Raw genomic sequence first — 19684 nt, 5'->3', positions numbered from 1 at the left:
TTTGGAGACCTAGGCTGGACTCCTAGATCTGGGCTTTGAGGAGTGAGGGGAGCTGGCCAGGCGAAGTAGGGGTGACTTTCCAGGTGGAGGGAAGAGCAGAAGCACTGACCGGTGGGGTGACCCTTCTCTCCCCGGCTTACGAGACACCGTGGGGCAGGCCTGGGGCTGTATTCCTGCCACACGCGGCTCCCAGCGGGACCAGGCACACGGGAGGTTCTCTCGTGTGGAATGAATGATGGAAGAAATGCATGAATGGCCCAAAGCAGCAGCCTGGTGGGGGCCGGCGGGGGGGGGGGAGCCAGCCCGGTGCTCGGAGGTGCCCTGGACCTGGATGCAAATCACACCTGGCTCTCCCCGCGCGATTGGCGAGCCTTCTCAGAGCCTCTGTTTCCTCACCTCAAAATGGGGAATGACGGTCCCCACCCGGCCTGCCTCCAGGGGATGCTGCTGGGAGGTTCGAAGGACAGACTGGCCAAGACAACGACAACGGAGGCAAACTGGGGTGAGGAGCGACCCCCGGGGGGCTGAGCTTCGGGCTTTGATCGCACCAGGGGTCTAGGTCTGCCGCCTTGCGGGCTGGGCCTGCATTCCAGCGGGGCTTTCAACCCAGTTAGGATCAGCTGGGACTGCCTGAGCTCCCCGGACCCCTTGCACCTTGCAAACGGATCCTGACGAGCTTCGGGCCAGGGTGGTTTGGTGCAGAGAAGCTTTTGGGGCCTTCCTTCCTCTCTTCCTTTTTTGCTCTGATGAGACTGGGGCTCCCCAAAACCTCAGACCTGTTGGTTCTGGGGGAAGGCAGGGCAAAGCATGCAGAGGGGGAACCTGTGACTCCCAGCGCTGCAGCGTGGGTGAGCTTGCTTAGCGGAAGAACCAGAGAATTTCTCGAGACCAGACTCTTCCCATACCTGGTGCTTTCTGTATTTCTCCGCTGAGTCTCTGGAACCCCAGGCCCCAGAGTCCCTCCTCCCTACCCCTTGCTGGGCAGACTGGCCGGATGGTGCGGCCCTGGGTGGTCCTAGGGAGCCAGCTGCCACGGGCGGGGACTGGGGGGTCCCTCAGACTCTGAGGAGTAGGGGCTGCCCTGGGGATCCAGCAGCTGGGCTGCCCTCTTTAGATGCTCCGGGCCTTGGTCCTCCTGCTCCATGCTCCTGCCTGCCATCCTGACTCCCGGGACAATGCTCTGCGGCAGGAGAGTGGAACAGGTGCACAGGTGCACAGGCTGCCCCCGTTCCAGCCCCCTGGTGTTCAGGGCCACCTGGAGCCCGGCTCTGGGGATGCATGCGCCCTCCAGGGGAGGCAGCCACAGCCTGAAACAGAGGTAGGATCTGCCGAGGGGATGCCGGGCAGCCTGCGCCACCTTGGAACCCCAAGTCCAGTGCCTGAGCCCCCCGCCCTCTGCCCCTGTGCCCCGAGGGGTGGGGATCCCGAGGCAACTGAGCATGATGGTGTGGGGCGTGGACAGAGCTAGAATATGAGCAGGTAGGGGTCCAGCATGCGCAGGCATGTCCCACTCCCCCCCACCCCCCCACCGCAGCCAGGGAGCTCACATCGCGACCGGGAGGGCCTATGCACAGGGTGCAGGCTCAGAAGACAGAACCTGCTGGATTCAGTCCTATTGCTCTTGAACTTGAGAAGGGGGAGCAAAATGAGACGGGGGGAGGCGAGTCGGAGGGGCCTGGGCGCCCCACCCTCTTCCAGACCCAGACTCCAGCCTGAAGCCCCCCCAGGCCAGCAGCTCCTGCTTCCAGGGCTCCACGCCTCCCCCCACCCCCACACCTCTGCCACCCGGAGAGGAGTAATTTTTCTAATAACCTTCAGTGTCTCCGACTCATAACATCCAGCAGTGGCTTCCAAGATTTACTGGGATTCCCCCGACATGGTTTGATGGTTTCTTTGAGGAATTGGACAGTTTCGCCGCAGAACTCAATTTATCTGCGAGCGGCGCGTTCCAGTCCCCAAGCCACCAGGCGCCTCCTCCTGCCAGCTCCCGGGCCCACCAGGCCACACGCGGGCTCTACGGCTGACAGGCTAAGTGGCGCCCGGAGTGGGGAGCCCGGCAGGGCGGCCTGTGTGCACTGGGGGCTCCTGCGAGGACGTCTGGGAGGCAGGCGGTGGAGGACTGTGCTCCGGGTCAGGGTGCGGAGGAAGGCAGTCCTGGAGCAGCCCAAGGAGGCAGAGCTCATTGGGTGGGGAGGGGAGAGCAGAGCCTCTCCGGGAGGAGCCTGAGGCGGGGGCTTTGTGAACCAGATGGGGCTGGGGGGTTACAGGATGCAGTGGGAGCTCCTGCCTCAGCGCTCGGGGGGCCCTACTTCCCCCCTGGTCACTCGCCCGCTCCGCCCGGCTCTGAGGCCTCCTGCCCACCCCAGGCCTCCCCAGACCTGCCCTGACAACGTGCATTTATTTAACCAATAATCACTAGGCACATGCTCTGTGCCGGGCACTGATCTGGAAAATAAAAATTGTTAGTTCTTCTCCAACAGGGGCTTTATGCTCACGACTGCGCCTCCATGATGCCGCTGAAGCCTCCCCATGGGCCCATTTTAGAGATGGGAAGACAGAGGAGCAGAGAGATTAAAATCCTGGCCACGCTGTCAGGTGGTGATGGAGACTGTGCTCATATCGGTAGCTGCTTCCTGCTGGATATGGGGGCCGGAGGTGACATGGTCCCTGTCCTCCTGGAGCCCAGTGCTGGTGGGTCATGTTAACCATGTAATCCCATTGCTTTCAGGGACTGCACCTGTCACAGGAGATTGCCAGGTGGGTGAGATCAGGGTGGGCTTCCTGGAGGAAGTGATGCTTGAATTGAGATCTGAACCAGACTCAGAGGAGAGAGAAGGCACCCAATTGCACTCATACTACTCATCTTTTAAAGCCCAGACTACCTCCTCCAGGAAGCCCTCCTTGCCCACTCCCAGGCTGGGCTACCACGTGACAGCTCCACATCCCTATCTGGGGGCAGCAGGTGGTGTGGACTGAGGCCAGCGGGCAGCATAACAGGGCCCCACTGGTGTCCTGGCGCCAGCTGTGTAGGGGGAGATGCTGGGGCAGGCGACCGTCTCCCCAGCCCCAGGAGAGGCAAGAAGAGCATCTACGCGGGCAAAGCCTGCAAGTGGAGGGAGAGCGGGGATAGGCATCGCTGAGCCCCAGCTGTCCCTTCTGGAGGACGGCTTTCCCTGGATGTCGCCTTTGTTCTTAGCTCGTGCCTGGAGCACACAGAGCCTCTCTGCTGGACACGCCAGGGGTGAAGTGGCCCCTGCTCCAGGCGTTGTCACTCCCTCGCCCACCCCTGCCTCCATCACAGAGCCAAGGCAGCCGGAGCCTCGACACTGCCGTGCCGAGGGACGCGTCCGCTCCGCCGGAGCCAGTGAGCCGGGGGCCTAGCAAGCGGCTGTATGTAGGGGGTGGTGTGGGCCCCTGACCCCTCTGACCCCAGAGGGGGAGGCAGTGTCGGCAGGAACAAGTCCTGATCTCACAGAGGCTCAGTGGGGACGCATGAGGGTCCAGGACTGTCTGTGTGCACCTGTCCCCCAGCTGGGGGCTCGGGTCTGGTAGGAATCAAGAAGTCAGAGGGAGCGTGCCGGGCACCCCCCACGGTGGCTGCACACGGAGATGCTCCTGAGATGCCGAGCGCCCTGCCTTCCCTGGGGCTCTCACCCGGCCTGCCTCGCCGTCTGTCACCAACCAGCCACGGCGACCGGGATGAGCCTCAGAAACCCAGGGTGGCAAGGAACGGGTCCAGACCATGACCTTCCATGTGACATGTGATTATTTTGTGAATGGAGCCAGGGCTGGGGGTGGGGGAGGGGAAACCCCCCCAAACCTTGTAAATGCAAGCCGCCCCCCCCACTCCACACACACACACACACACACACACACACACACACACACACACGTTGGCAGGGCTAATTCACACTTCTGGCCCTGCCTGCAAAAACCTTCAGGCAGAGAATTCAGATTCGGAAGGCTTCCTCCAGACTTCTCACAGATCAATGCAAATCCCCTCTGGAGGAATTCACCTCGAAGCCAAATAGGAAGGTAAAATGCCAAGAAAAATGAGGGTCCTACGGAGGGAAAGTCACCAAGCACACAAAGGATCTGAGTGCCGTGGGCAAGAACCAGGGGGACACTGGGCTGGCGAGCCAACCCCACGGCATCTTCAGGCCTCAGAATTATTAGAGGAGGACACCAGACAAGTTTGTTTGATATGATTAGGGGGGAACCAGAAAGGAGAGGCTTGAAAATGTGAGTGAGGAGCAGGCAAGAGGTTCTAAAAATGACTTGAGCAGATTTGAAAAGGGACCAAATGGAATTTCTAGAAATGAATAAAACAGCAATTGTGTAACTTGGTGCAATCTCTCTGGAAAGCAACTTGGCATTATCTAGTAAATGTGAAGATGAGCAGGCCGGGAAATTTCACTTCAACATTTTTTAGAGACTCTCTCGTCCATGTGCACCGGGAGATTGTGCCAGAATGTTTCTGGGAGCACTGTTTGTAATATCAAAATAAACAGACAACAAAACTGAAGGGGGGAAAAAATGAAAGAAGGAAAGAAAGAACGAACTTTTGGACAGGCAGAGATGCTCGGTTCTGGGAAGAGCTGCCTTGAGAGGTAGTGAGCTCCCCGTCCCTTGCAGGAGGGTGACCCCTTGTGAGGCTGCTGAGCTCTGAGGTCTCACTTTGTTCTAAGGTCCTAGGAGCGGCCTGATTGCAGGGTCCCTTCTGATTTGTCTCCCGAGACCCCAGCTTTGGTCCGGGCACAGGAGCCAGGCTCAGTGTGGGACGTTGAATGAACAGATACATGAATTAATGAATGAACAAACGAATCGAATGAATAAAATAATCAAGTGACTGCCGCCGCCTTACTTCCGCGCAGATGGCCCTGCCGCCGGAGCTCCGGAGCTCCGGGGAGGCCTGGCCTGTGCTCGCGTCTCCCAGGAGATCTGACTCACATGTTCCCTGGGACATGGAAGGCGTCCAAGTCCTGTAGGTGTCTGGTCCCGCAGACAGAGCCGGCCTCCCTGGGGTGGGAGAGCACCCCCCCCCGGCCCCTCGGGTCATGTTTGCACTGCCCTGCCCTGCCCTCCCCGGCCCGGCTCCAGGCCTGCGGGGGCTGCACGTGGGCCACGGCGTGGTGCCCAGCGGTTGGGGCTTTCTGAGCTGCAAACCCCTTGTTGGTGAGACGCAGAAGAGACAGCTCGGGAGGCTGCCGGGGGTGTCGGTGCCATTTTATGAATAAGAAAGTTCTATGAGAACATGAAGGCGGGGACCCAGGGCCTTACAGAATGAGCCGACTGAGGTTTACAGAGGGTCACAGGGGTCATGGGGGTGAGGAACAAGGTCACCTGGCAGGGGCGGGGAGTGGCCTCTTCCCATGAGTCTGCAGGCCCTGGTGGTCCGACCAGGCTACCTCGACGGTGGTGCTGTCTATGTGCTGGAGGTCACACGACTTGTGTTCTGACGCTCTCACCCCTAGGAGGCCGGGGTGCTGAGGCCTGCCCCCCGGGTCAGACAGGCTTGGCTTCAAATCCCAGCCCGTTGCTGGGCCGTGTTACTCGGGATGAGCCGCAGACCCTCTCGCCCACGAGGTGGGACCATAATCCCTGACCATCGATTCCCCAACCGTGACACCTGCCTTGGTGCCACCCAGTGGAATCGAGTGATCGTCACGGGACCAGAGGTCTTGAGAGCCTGGGGTTGGCGCTCTGGTGACCTGCCACGAGAACGGCGGCCGTGCCCTGAGCCTGACCGCGGCCTGGAGCCAAGTCGCAGGCAGAGGCGGCCTGGATCGACCTGGGTCACCACGGCTGAGATGCAGGCCTGGGGCATGAGGGTCTGCTGTCACTTGTGGATGCCACCGGTTTGTTAAACTGGCTGATTTTGGAAACAGATGACTGATTCATTCTTTGTGCTTCGGATTCTTCATTGATAAGACAGAGATGGGGTGGCCCACGTCACAGGGCTCCTGGAGAAGGAGGGAACACTCTGGAGCTGGCCTCCTCTGACCCCCCCGGGGTTCCCTGTGGGAACTGACCTCTGACGGCCCCCGACGGCTCTGTCTCCCCACACGGCCAGGATGTCCTCGCAGCAGGGCTGGCCTTGATCCCTCTCTCGGTACCCGGAGCCTGGCACGCAGCCTGGCCTGGGGGAGGTGCCCAGGAAATGTCTGATGCATTCCCCTCCCCAGCTGGCTGGGAGGTGTGACGACGCCCCAGCAGCACTGCCTCTCGGGGCCCCGCACAGGGTCCGTCCACTCTCGGTGTCTCCAGGTGCCCAGTGATCGTCCTCCCTGAGCACAAAGGCACGGATGCCAGTGCTCCACGCTTTACACAAGAACTCTGGGAATCCTGAGAGCTGTGTTGGCCATGCTCAGGCTTGGAGACGCTGAAGAGGGTGTGGCTTTAGTGAATCAGTGTCCAAGATCTGGGGAGTCAGCGAAGACGGGGCTCACACCCTCTGCACCAGCCCCCCGTCACCCTCGGAGGGGTTGTCGCCGTCACCAAGGAGTGCTGGCCAGGGCGGTGGCCAGGGCCCCTCAAGCAAAGATCAGGAAAGAGCTGAGAAAAAAGGTCCCTTGACCTGCAGGGCACAGGGTAGAGGGAGTGGACACGGAGCCCCAAGTTCTGTGGAACCACCTGGGTCTCCCCACCCCTCACAGTTTACACGAGAGGAAGCTAAAGCTCCAGGAGGAGATCACGCAGCACGGTGAAAACCTCAGCTCAGCCAGAGACGGACCAGATAGGAAGTCCACCAGGTCGGGCCACCCAGGCTCATCCTTGGGGACTCCCTGGAGGCCAGCCTGGCCGCCAGACTGCCCACTCTGAGGACAGATGAGTCATAGATGCTCGCTTCGCCGGAGAGACAGCCTCTGCGTTACCTCTCCGGGCGGCAGGGCGCACTGGGAGCCTTCCCAGACCCAGGACACTCACGCACAGTGGCTATTGCTCCACGTCTGGGAGCTGGACGCCGTGCGAGTCCAACCTGGGAGCGCCTCTTAGAATTCCGTCCATGAACATCGCCACCAGACCCATCACTGAATCTGAGCAAGGAAATAGGGCTCTGGTGTGCCCGTCGTGTGCTGGGCCCTCGGCTGGGCATGCTCCATTTATACAAATGTGTTCTTAGGAGACACATTATTATTACTTCCATTTCCTGGATAAGGAAACTGAGTCCCAAAGAAGTGAATAAGTTGCCCAGAAACAGGTATCAGTGAATGCCAGGACCTGTCCTGCTCACTTGCTCATTTATTCATGCATTGAATCATTCATTCAATACTTAATGAGCATCTGGTCTATGCCAGACATTGCGGGGCCCGAAAGCCCATGCCCTCGGCCCCTGAACCGCGCTGCATCCCAGCCTCGGGGCTGCTTGTTCGCACATTGGCTGCATGCCTGCTGAGCACCTGCTACGAACCAGAGCCCAGACCAGATCCGCAGGTGCAGAGCCGGGGAGCGGCAGCCCCGCACTCGAGGACATCGCTCTCCGAAGCCACCGGCGGCAGCAGGAAGGCTACATCCAGCGGGCCCCCCGCAGCACGAGGCGGTGGCGGCCTGGCTGGCGTGGAGGAGGTGCTCAGCAGGTGTTCGAAGCCCAGAGCAGTGGCGGAGTCCTCTTCGGCATCCCGGTCTTCAGGGCCGCCAGCCTCGGCCTGCGGAGCTCACCACCTCCCCACGGAGCCACGTCCTTGCCGACCGGGTCAGACCTGGTCCACAGGAGTCCAGCCCACCTCCCCGAGCCCCACTCCTGCTCTTCAGCCTGCTGCTCACAGCCTCTAGCTGGGCTGGGGGCTTCTTTCTGCATGTGGGTGTCCCTGGTGGGGGGGCACAGGCCACAACCCTACAACCTGAGCCGGGCCCCGGTCCCCCCACCTGTCTGTGTCCTTTGACGTCGGGGTCCGGCTTCCTTGGCCCACTCCTGGCTCCCCTGCTTCTGGGCTAGATGAGGCTGCTCATCTCCCTGGGCCTCCCTGGGCCTCCCTGGGCCTCAGTGTTCTCAGTCTGTGGGCTAGCGATGAACAGGCCCACCTGGTGGGACAGTGTGGAGTGTGTACTCCTGGCCGCCGCATCATTAGTGCTCCATGAACACTCGTGGCACCTGCAGCAGGCCAGACCCTGAGCTGTCAGCAGCACGGAGCTGACTCGTGCGTGGACTCTGCTGCTCCTCCTCTGTTCCTCCCCGTGTGGGTTCCAGGACTCTTCCAGCTTTGAACTTCTGGGTTCTTAACCACTGCCCGGCTCACCACATGCACCGCGCACCACGTGGGGACTGGGGTGAGGAGCTGGGCGGGGGGCTGCTCTTAGCACAGGGGCGGGGGGTGCTATCTTGTCCCTTCCCCTACAAGATCCTGCCCTGCCCCTAACTTGCACCTCACCCGAAGGAGGCCTCAGGGAAGGGGGAGCCAGTGTGTTGGCCAGACGAGCTTTGCTAAATAAAGTCTTGCAAACAGGACTTTATGGTAAAGTATGAGGGGCATCTCCTGCCCCCTAGGAACCCAGCCAAACCTGGCCTGAACCCCACCTCCCCCCATCCTAGCCACCTGGGCTCCCCATACAATCCCTCCTCCCCTACGCTGATCTGAGTTGGGTTATGTTACTTGCCACGCAGAGTCCTATCTACACTGACCATCAAAACCCTCGATTGCTTTCTTTCTACCATTGTGCGTGAATGCACATAACTCTGGCAGCTGTTGACAGCTATTGGTGGCTCGTTTGAGGAAAACCTGCGGAGGAAAAAGCCCACACCTGGAGGACAGGGGACCAGGAGAATGACAGAGAAAGATCTGAGTTACCAATGATATTGAGAACATTTGCACTAAACCCCACCGAAGGCCTGCTCTCCCCCTGGAAGCTTCGGTCCCGTGACTTAATTTCCCTCTAGCGTCCTGTCCTTGTACCGTGAAGAGCTCCATCCAGATTTGATGGAAGGGCTGTGGGTTTTCCTGGGATCTATTTTTTTTAAGTTTTATTTATTTGTGAGAGACACACAGACACAGGCAGAGGGAGACGCAGGCCCCCTGTAGGGAGCCTGATGTGGGACTCAATCCCAGGACCCCGGGATCATACCTGAGCCCAAGGCAGACACTCAACCACTGAGCCACCCAGGTGTCCTTCCCTGGGATTTTGACCCAGGGGGTGGGTGTGGATCTCTGCGGGGAGGTCACAGTCACCTCACATTTGGGACAGAGCAGGTGCATCCAGGCAGGTGTAGGCAGCACACCTGTCTGAATGTTGAGGAGGACTGTCACAGACCTCTGCTGGGTAGCTCCCAGCACCTGTCTCCCTTCCACAGGCACCTGTGCCTCTGCTTGTCCAGGTGAACGGGCTCTACTCCCAGCCCAGCACCAGAGCACCTGATCTGAGCTAAGCCATCAGGGCAGTTCAATCCCCTGACCTTGCGATTGGCTCAGGTTGGGGGTGAGACTGAGGTTGGTCCAACCAGAGGAATACCGAGGCATTTCCAGGAGCGGCCTAGCAGAGACTCTGTCTCTCTCCAAGGATATGGATGAGGAACCACGGAGCCCCCAGAGCTGCTGGACGGCCTCCTTGGACTATGAAGGGAGCCAGCTTCAAAATGAATCTGATGCCAGAGAAAGAAGAGGAGACAGCAAGAAACTAGGAACTCCGTTCCATCACGAAGCAGCTGACACCAGCTTCACCCGAGCCCTGCAGTCTAATGAAGGAATAAGTCATCTTTACTTTAAAAGCCCATTGAGGGACTCCTGGGTGGCTCAGGGGTTTAGCGCCTGCCTTGGGCCCAGGGCGTGATCCTGGAGACCCGGGATCGAGTCCCACGTCGGGCTCCCTGCATGGACCCTTCTTCTCCCTCTGCCTGTGTCTCTGCCTCTCTCTCTCTGTGTCTCTCATTAATAAATAAATAAATAAAATCTTAAAAAAAAAATAGAAGTCTGGTCTGGTGCTTTCAGGTGCTTTCAACTCGTCCACTTGCTAGTTGGCCGTTAGTCCCAAGACTACCATGGTGCACACTCAGGGCGGCGAGTGAGCTGGAGGGAGAAACCTGGGATTGAGTCTTAGTTGGGAAGCAAACGGAACTCCCCTGGGGAGAGAGGAGCGTGGCTGGTGGATCCCCCAGATGTTCTTTATTTAAGAGAGACGTACTGCTCAGGAGGCCAGAGCATCAGTCTCTGCTTTTTTTTTTTTTTTTAAGATTTTATTTATTTATTCATGAGAGACACAGAGACAGAGGCAGAGACACAGGCAGAAGGAGAGGCAGGCTCCCTGCGGGGAGCCCGATGTGGGACTTGATCCCGGGACCCTGGGATCACACCCTGGGTCAAAGGCAGGTGTTCAACCACTGAGCCCCCTAAGTGCCCCCCAAGTCTCCCCTTGATGCTATTAACCTCCTTCTAGAGATACAGACCTGCTTCTTTCCAGAAGACCAGGGAGCCTATCAACCACTCATTCCTGGGAAACTGGGTTTCAGGAGGCCTTCCCGTCCGGAAAGAAGGGCAGAGCAAAGCACAGTGGGGAAGGCACAAGTGCTGATCAGGACCCCTGCAGATATTCATGAGGGTGGGTGGCACCAGCTAGAAGAGAGGGGCAGGGGCCTGGGGCCCCAGGGCAGACCCCCCCAGTGGGAGGAGGCTCTGGCAGGGGCTGGAAGTCTGTCCTCAGATTGTCCTGGAGGATCCCCACCATCTGGGTCCTGTGAACCCCCCGCAAGTGGGTAAAACCCACTGCAAAAAACACCAAGCTTCTTTTCCTCCCTTGATGTTATTGACAGCATCCCAAAAGATTAAATCATTAATTCTGATCTGAGACCATATAGAAATATTATCACTAGGCATTGAGGTTTGAGATGCCCTTAATTAACACTGTGAAGAAAATTGGTGAAAGGAAGATTATAATATTTCAATTAAAAATAACAAAATGCATGGAAAAAAAAAAGGCAAAATGAGAAAAAAAAAATGCTTGTCCTTTCCAAAAAGAAAGGGAGAAGAAAGGGCACTGGCCCAGCGCCTGTGAAGTGCTCACTGAGTTTAATGAACACCCAGTGAGACCCTGCCATGAGTCCAGGGCTGGGAACCCAGGGGCAAAGCTTCCGCTTCTGCCCTTAAGGAGCTTACGTTCTAGATGCACATTTGGCCGCGGGACCTGCCGCCACACTTGCGTTTGGGATTCGCTGATTGGAGCCCGTGGCTTCCGAGCTGGAAGGGTTTCAGGGACAGACTTTGGTCAAACTGACATTTCAGATGGGACCTTAGGGCTTCGCTGGACAACGCGGATGGTGACAGAGAGAGGAGGTAAATGAGCGTGGGGTGCACGCTCGTGTGTGTGTGTCCAGACGTGTGCGTACTTAGGCCCTGTGTGTGTCTGTCCTCCAGTGTGTGTGCATCCAGGTGAGTGTGCATGCATGTGGGTCCCTGTGTTTCTGTCCTGGGCGTGCATGCATGTGTGCCCCGAGTGTGCACCTGTGTGTGTGGAGAGTGGCCAGGCGAGCACTGTCCAGCTAACATCGCGGACATCCTTCCTGCGGCGGCACGAGCTCCGGGGCGCCTCTTCATCACCCACTGTCCTCCCGGGCTGCACCCAGATGGGGGACCCGGGGATGCTCGGGGGATGCTCTGTGGGTGCCCGTTCTGCGGTCCGGACTGTGTCCGGGCTGAGCCCCCCACGGTCTGGTCTGCCGGGTACAGACTCCAGCTCCCCTCAAGCCTCAGGTGGCTGCTGGGGATTTGGGTTCCCGAAGACTCCGTGGGCCAGGGAAGAAAGCCCGGGTTCTTCCCAAGTCCTAGCCTTACATTAGGACATTGGCCTTGATGTCGGTCTCTTAGCAACCACGGGTTACCTGCAGCCGGGGTAGCCCCCGAGGCGTGCTCCGGGCGGGCTGCACCAGGGGCTTTCCCGAGGGGTTCAGGGTCACCGCTGTTCGCTGAGCCCGGAGCGGGGTGTGGGGGCACCGAGAGGGCCCCGAGTTTCGCTCCCCCACCGCCACTCTCACCTCCCACCCACCCCCCAGAAGTCCCGGCTGGGAGGGGGACCGTGCCAAGTGCTGGGTTTGCTCAGCCGCAGGTGGCGGGAGCCCCCGGCTGCGGCCGTACATCACATTCTCACGCCTGGACGTCCAGATGTTTTTCCACCCGACACCCAACGGCTCTGGTGCTGCCGGATTCTAGGGGAGGTCCAGCTCCGCTCCCCCGGGACGAGGGCTGGTGGCCCCCACCCCACCCAGGGCACCCCGCAAACCCCCCCGGCGAGCAGGGCGCTCTGTGGCTGCCCCACCTCAGGAGACGGTCCACATGGCCTGAGCTCCTCCTGGCGCCCCAAACGGCACCCAGCTGTGTGGCCTTTCCTCCCTCCTGCACTCGCTCTGGGCTTGGCCCTACCTCTGCACGCATGTGGCCGGGAAGTCGGTCCTGAAAACCGGGCGAGGTCTCAGAGAGGACCCTGGCTGGCCAGTCGGGGTCACGGCCAGCCCTGCCTTCATCTCTGGGGGCTAGCTATTAGTGGGCTGGGGAGCCCCTGACTCACAATCCCCCCAGGAGTACCACCGTGTCAGCCTCTTCCTGCTCCTTCTAGATGCCTCTCCTGGGTCCCTTCTCAGAATTTACGAGTGGGCTTGTCCCAGCCTGCTGTTCCCATCTGCCCTCCTCCACTGCACCCAGGACTCCGAACCGACCCCTGCCTTCCTTCCTTCTCAGCCCAACCCGCTGCCCCTCTGCGCTTGTGTCTGCCCATCTTCATCCCGCATATCCTCCCAGGCCCCCAGTTCCTATGCCACCTCCTCCAGGAAGCCTTCCCCACTGCCCATTTGGAAGGCTCCCTTCATCCAAGTCTTACTCCTCCGATCGTCCCTCCCCCACCCCACACAGGCTCTGAGGCTTGAAAACACAGCATGCGACACACGGGCCAGAGTTCAGATGCTTCAGGGGAGACCTCGTTCCCCATCTGGCCCTGGATGGGCCTTGAGCTTGCTCATCTTTAATGCCACCTTTGTTCCCATCCGATCCTGGAGACACCAGGTGAGAGAACCAGAGATGCCCTGGGCTGGGTGGGAGGCGAGCTGGAGCCTGTTCAGAGCAGCTCCCGCCATCTGTGGCAGCTCCGGGCCCTGAGAACACGGTCGTCCACAGAGCAGCCTCTGTTCTCATGGAGTGGACATCCTAGTTTGGAAAGATGGACAATAAATCATAAATAAATAAATGTTCAGGATGCAGATGGTGCTAAGCACTGCGGAGACAAGGCAGGAGGAGGGCACAGGGGGAGGCGCGCATCCAGCAATCCGATCGCCTGTTCTTCCACACGTCCAGTGGAAGTCAGTGACTTACCAGGCTCCACGCAGAGCCTGGGGCTGGTGCTTCAACTCAGACATGACATCAAGAAGCTCACAATCTGGGACGCCTGGGTGGCTCCTGGGGTCCTGGGATCGAGTCCCGCATCGGACTCCCCACAGGGAGCCTGCTTCTCCCTCTGCCTGGGTCTGTGTCTCTCATGAATAAATAAATAAAATCTTTTAAAAAGAGAGAGAGAGAGAAGCTCACAATCTGGTGGGGGGCGTGCACATGGACCAGCTTCGCCATGGCAGTTTGCTTTCTTCAGCTTCACCAGGCTCAAGCAGAGGGGCACAAATGGGAGTGAAACTGCAAATGGCTATGACCCCGAGGTCAGCAGGGGAATCCCAGAGGACGAGCTTGGCAGGGCTCCCATGGGATGAATAGGAGCTCACTCCCTAAGGCCAGGGGGAAAGGCAATGGAGGAAGAAGGGAGAGAAAAGCCCCGAAGCCTGGGAGAATGTGACTGGCGCGGGCCACGGGCGTCATCTGAGATGCCTGCAGTGCTGGCTAGGCCCAGGGTGGGGAGGCAGGCAGGGACCAGATCATAAAAGGTCTTGTGGCCCACGCCAGGGAGGCTGTGAGGGTGTAAGCAAAGGGGGGTGGGCATGGAGAATTTGGAGGACCATCTGTCAGCGTGCCGGGCAAGGCAGCAGGGGGGCAGGTCGGGCCCGTGGGAGGGGCCCACAGTGGGCCCAGGCAGGACCCCATGGCAGCTTAGACTGAGGCAGTGCCAGAGGGGGGCGGAGAGGGAGACAGAAGAGCCGCAGGAGGGAGGGCATGGAGGGAGGAGCACAGACACCTGGGCCAGGAAGCCAGTCGCTAGGATGGGGCGCAGGTGAGGATGGATCGTGGGGAGTGATTGTCCTGCTGTTTATCCAGGAGGAGGTGCCAGGAGCGGCCAAAAACTCAGAAGACCCCTGGCTTCTGCGTCTCTTCTCCACGTTCCTCCTCCATCTCGCCCCAATCTCCAAGGGGCTTTGCCCCCTCAACCTGCCTCTCTCTAAGGCCTACACCCCACCTTTTTCTGGGCCCTCTTCCCTTGTCCCCGGAGGCCTCCCTCACTGCAGATGGGCTCAGCAGCGCTGCCAGCCCAGGGTGTCATGTGGGCTCCAGACAGATGGAACATCCGCTGACCTGGTTAGCACTGCCTGGGTCCCAGCCCTGAGCCCAACAAGTGAAGGGCTTCTTGTGTCTCGTGGGAAAGTCCCAGAGGTTGGTTCAGCTGATTCAGCCCAACACCGTCATCAATGCCCAGGCTCCTATTGTCCCATTGTCAGCTCTGTCCTCCTCAGCCTGTGACTGTGATCCTCACGGTCACACAATGGCTGCTGAGATCAAGGCACACTAACTCTGCATTCCGGGTGGGAGGAAGCACACGAGGCTCAAAACAACAGGAAATGGCAGCAAACTCTGGTACTTTGACACACCTTTGCCCCAGTGACCCACTCACACCTTTCCGACCAGAATGGTACCCCCAGGCCATCCCCGACAGCAGGGAGGCCCACCGAGTCCTGGGCGAACCTGGTGTCTGGCAATTTCACGGACACATCAGGGCTCTCGGACGCTTATCAGGAGTCGTCAAAGTGGACACATTCGTCTTGCGCAGCGTGTCTGAGTAATGACGCTTCCTTAAACCTGACCGTGGGGATTGTCTCCAAGACAAATCACCGCCAGGACCGCACAACAGCGTCCCCGTTATCTCTGTGTAACCGGCCTCCGCGGGGTGATAAACAGCCTGGATGGAAACGTTGCTTCTGCAAATTGAACTCTGTGGGGCCGAAGGACTGCCATTACGTTAATTATATTCCAAAAATTTCCCATTTATCTCCGGGCTGCCGCTCCGGTTCCCGGGTGGATGCGTTTGCGTGCGTTTGTGAATGCACAGGGCCGGCCGGGCGCAGTGCTCCCCTCCCTCCACCGCAGCAGGGAGCGAGGAGACTGGCTCCGCTCAGGTGCCAAGGCTTTGTCTCAGATCCGTGGGTTTGAGGCCCCCCCTCCCAGGCTCTGACCTGAGGACGCAGCCCAAAAGCAAGGGGCCTGCTCTGGCCTCGGAGCCAATTACCATATTATGCTAATCCGGGCCTTAACATATTACGTGCATAATGGCTGGTCTATTTTTAAAGCCACCAAGGGGATCAATTCGAGCCTGAAGCTCTCCTCCAGCGTCAGCACACTCTTTGATTTGGGGTTATTCCAAGAGAAGGGATCTCTTTGGCTGGAAAGACGCCTGCGTGGGCCATCCTCCCACCCCTGCCCTGGGTCCCTGGGGCATGGAGTTGGTGTGGGGCAGTGAGGCAGGTGCCAGGCGTCAGGAGCGGTCCCCAACACCTCCAGCCCAGCACGGTGTGCAGCCAGGCTCCTCTCTTCTCTGCAGGCCTTGGAGGCAGTTGGAAAACCTCTCCAAGATGCTCAGAGAGCCGAGCCTGGGAGGAGATGTTAATTCTGTGTTTGTAGATGAATGTGTATGAATGTTCATAGCTGCACTATTTATTTGTAATGGTCAAAAAGGAAAAAAATCACCCAAATGCCCAGCCACTGATAAACAAGCAGAAACTTGTCGACACTCACTGGAACCCGGATGACCCTGGTAACCATTATGCTAATGAAGGAAGCCACGAGAGACCACCTGTCATATGATCCCATCTGGAGGAGCTGCCCGGAGCAGGCAAATGTGGAGATGGAATGTAGATTAGTGGTTTCCTCGTGGTGGGTGTATTAGAAGGTCATAGCTAAAGGGTGTAAGGTGTTTTTCTGGGATGAGGAAATGTTCTAAAATTGATCGCAGGGATGGTCGCACACCTTGTGAATAGACTAAAAACCACTGAACTCTTCACATAGGCGAATCGTAGCAGGTGAATCTATCCCACAGCTGTTACCAAAAAAAAATTCACTTACAGAGACAGCAATTTTTCCGGGAAATAAAATTGATGGCCATAGATCCTCCTAGATACCCTAGCCTGGAGGGTTAGTAAACGCTGTCTTCGAGGGTGCTTTACAAAGGGATCAGAGGGTATGGGCCAAAGGACAGAAACGACTCAAATGTCCATTAGCTGATGAATGGATACACAAAATGTAGTTTTTCTGTACGATGATATAGATTAGCCATTATCCGATGAATGATTTGCAAAAATGGTTTCCATTCGGTGGCTTGTCTTTTCATTTTCCTGATGGCATCCTTTGAAGCATCAGTTTTGAATCTTGATGAAGTCCCGATTTACCTACTTGTTTCTTGATTGCCTACACTTTTGGGGTCATAGCTAAGAAACTCTTGTTGAATTGAAGGTCGTGAAGACTTACCTGTAAGTCTTCTCTTTAGCTCCCACACTTAGGTCTCTGATGTACTTTGAATTAATTTTTTTAGTTACAGGGTGTGAGGTAGGGGTCCAGCTCCATTCTTTTGCATGTGGATATCGAGTTGTACTGGCATCATTTGTCGAAGAGACAATTCTTTTCCCGTTTATTGGTCTTGGCACCCTTGCCAAAAATCAGTTGGCCACCATTGTGAAGGTTCAGTTCTGGACTCCCAACACTATTCCATTAATCTATATGCCTATACTTATGCCAATACCACACTGTCTTGGATCACTATAGTATTGTGATAAATTTTGAAATCAGGAAGCGTGAGCCCTCCAATTTTTTTCTTCATTTCCAAAATTGGTTTAGATATTTGAGTTCCTTTGAATATTCATACAAATTTTGGATCGGACACCAAAGAAACCAGCTGGGATTCTGATAGAGATTACACCTAATTATAGATAAGTTTGGGGAGTATTGCCATCTTAATAATATTAATTATTCTGATCTCTAAACATGGGATGTGTTTCCATTTGTTTAGATACTGTTTCATTTCCTTCAACAATGCTTTATAGTTTTCAGAGCATATGCTTTGCACTTCTCAAATACATTCCCAAGTATTTTGTTCTTTTAATGGTATTATAAATGAATTTTTTCTTCACTTTATTTTCAGATTATTCATTGCCACTCTACAGAAATACAACTGATTATTGTATATTGATGGATTTTTGTATCCTGAAACCTTAATGAACTCGTTTCTTAGTTCTAATAATTAATTTAACTAGTAACTCAGTATAGCGGGTAGTAGATTGCTCAAGATTTTCTATACACAAGATCATGTCATCTGTGAATAAAAATCATCTCACTTCTTCCTTTTCAAGCTGGAGGACTCTGTTTCTTGCCTATTTGTGGGCCAGTCCCCCCACTACAATATTTGATAGAAGTTGTGAGGATGGACATCCTTGCCTTATTCCTGAACTTCAGGGGATATCGTCCTGTCTTTCACCATCACATACGATGTGAACTGTGGGTTTCTCATAGATGCTCTTTATCAGTTTGAGGAAGTTCCCTGAAATTATTAGTTTGCTGAGTATTTTTATTGTGAAAAGGTATCACATTTTATCAAAAGCTTTTGCTGCATCTATTGAGATATTTTGCTTATAATTTTATTGGCATGTTGTATTCTATTAATTAATTTTTGGATGTTAAGCCAACCTTGCATTATTGGGATAAATCCCACTTGGTAATGGTGTGTAACCCTTTTTATATGTTATTTGAGGGGATCCCTGGGTGGCTTGGCGGTTTGGTGCCTGCGTTTGGCCCAGGGCACGATCCTGGAGTCCCGGGATCGAGTCCCGCATCGGGCTCCCAGAATGGAGCCTGCTTCTCCCTCCTCCTGTGTCTCTGCCTCTCTCTCTCTCTCTGTGTCTATCATGAATAATAAATAAATAAATAAATCTTTATATGTTATTTGATTTTATTTGCTAATATTTTACTGAGGAGTTTTGCTTGCATACTCTATAAGAGTTACTAGTCTTATGATAGCCTTGTCTTTTTTGGTATCTGAGTGATAGTGGCCTCAGAACGAGCTGTGAAGTGTTCCCTCCTCTTTGATTTTTTGATGAGTTTATAAAGAATTGTCATTAATTCTTTAAATGTTCAATAGAGTTCACCAATAAACCCAACTGGACCTCATGGAAGTTTTCCAGTTATTAATACACTATCTTTACCTGTTTATTCAGATTTTCTTTCTTCTTAGTTTAGATAGTGTGTATCTTTCTATATGTCCATTTCTCCTGTTGTCTCATTTATTAGCATACGGTTGTTTCCAGTAGTTAAGTGGCATCTTTATTGTTTTTTAAAGATTTTATTTATTTATATATTTAGGTAGGGGTCTTTTACCAGGTTAAGGCAATTCTTTATATTTCTAGTTGTCTAAAAGCGCCTTTGTTTCATAAATAGCTATTGAACTCCATCAGACGCTCTTTGTCCATCTATTAAAATAATAGCACGATTTCTCTCCTTTAATCTGTGAATATGGCAAATGACATTGGAGTTCCTACTGTTAAATCTACCTTGTGGTTTGATTGTGTTTTATTTACTATTTTTAATATTTTGTTCAGAATTTTTGCATCACATTCATGAGTTAGCTCTGCCTGTAATTTTTCCTTCCATTGTTCTCTTTTCTTTTTTTGTATCAAGGTAAACTGGTCTCATGAAGTGAGCTGGGTAATCTGCTTTCCTCTTTCTGCAGGGGCTGGTATAAGGGAAGCATTCTTGTTCCTTACATGTAACATAGAATTCTCTGTTGAAGCCATCTGGACCTGGAGTTTTCTTTGTGGGAAGGTTTTTAGTTACAGATTCAATGGTTATAAGATCGCAGAGATTTTTCCCTTTCTTTTTGTGCCAATTTTGGAACATTGTATTTTTTTTAGAAAGTTATTCATTTCATGTTAAATTACACAATTTTTTCCCACAGCAGCCCCTATTTGGTTTCCTAAGGCTGCTGTGACAAGTCACGACAAACTTGGTGGATTAACATAAACACAAATTTATTCTCTTACAACCTGGAGGCCAGAAGACCAAAGTGGGTCACACGGGGCTAAAATCAAGGTGTCAGCAGGAGGACCATACTCCCTCTTGAGGCTTCAAGGAAGATCTGTTTCTTAGCCTTTTCCAGCTCTTGGTGGCCACCTGTATTCTTCAGCTTCTGGCCACTTCTCTCATCTTCAAAGAGCATCATCGGGACTCTGCCTCTGCCATCAGCCGCCCTCACTGTCTAATCTCCTTCTTATAAGGATGCTTGTAATCATGGTTTATGCCCACCTCCTAATGCAGGAGACTCTCCCTGTCTCAAGATCCTCAATCCCACCTGCTAAGTCCCTTTGCCATATAAAGTAACGGGTTCCAGAGAGTGGGATCCAATGTTCATGCGGGTTATCCTGCCTACTGCTCCCTCTTCCCATCTGCAAGATCTGTAATGTCTGCTTTCCCATTCCTGATTTGGTATTTGTGCTTTCTCTTTTTTCTGGGCCCATCTCTTCAGAGTTCTCTCCAACAGTCCTGTTACGTGAACAAGGGTGAATGGCCAGACCAGGCTG

The sequence above is a fragment of the Canis lupus genome, chromosome 11 (assembly GCF_048164855.1).
Source record: "Canis lupus baileyi chromosome 11, mCanLup2.hap1, whole genome shotgun sequence".
Classification (NCBI taxonomy): Eukaryota; Metazoa; Chordata; class Mammalia; order Carnivora; family Canidae; genus Canis; species Canis lupus.
Note: the sequence above shows the minus strand (reverse complement) of the source record.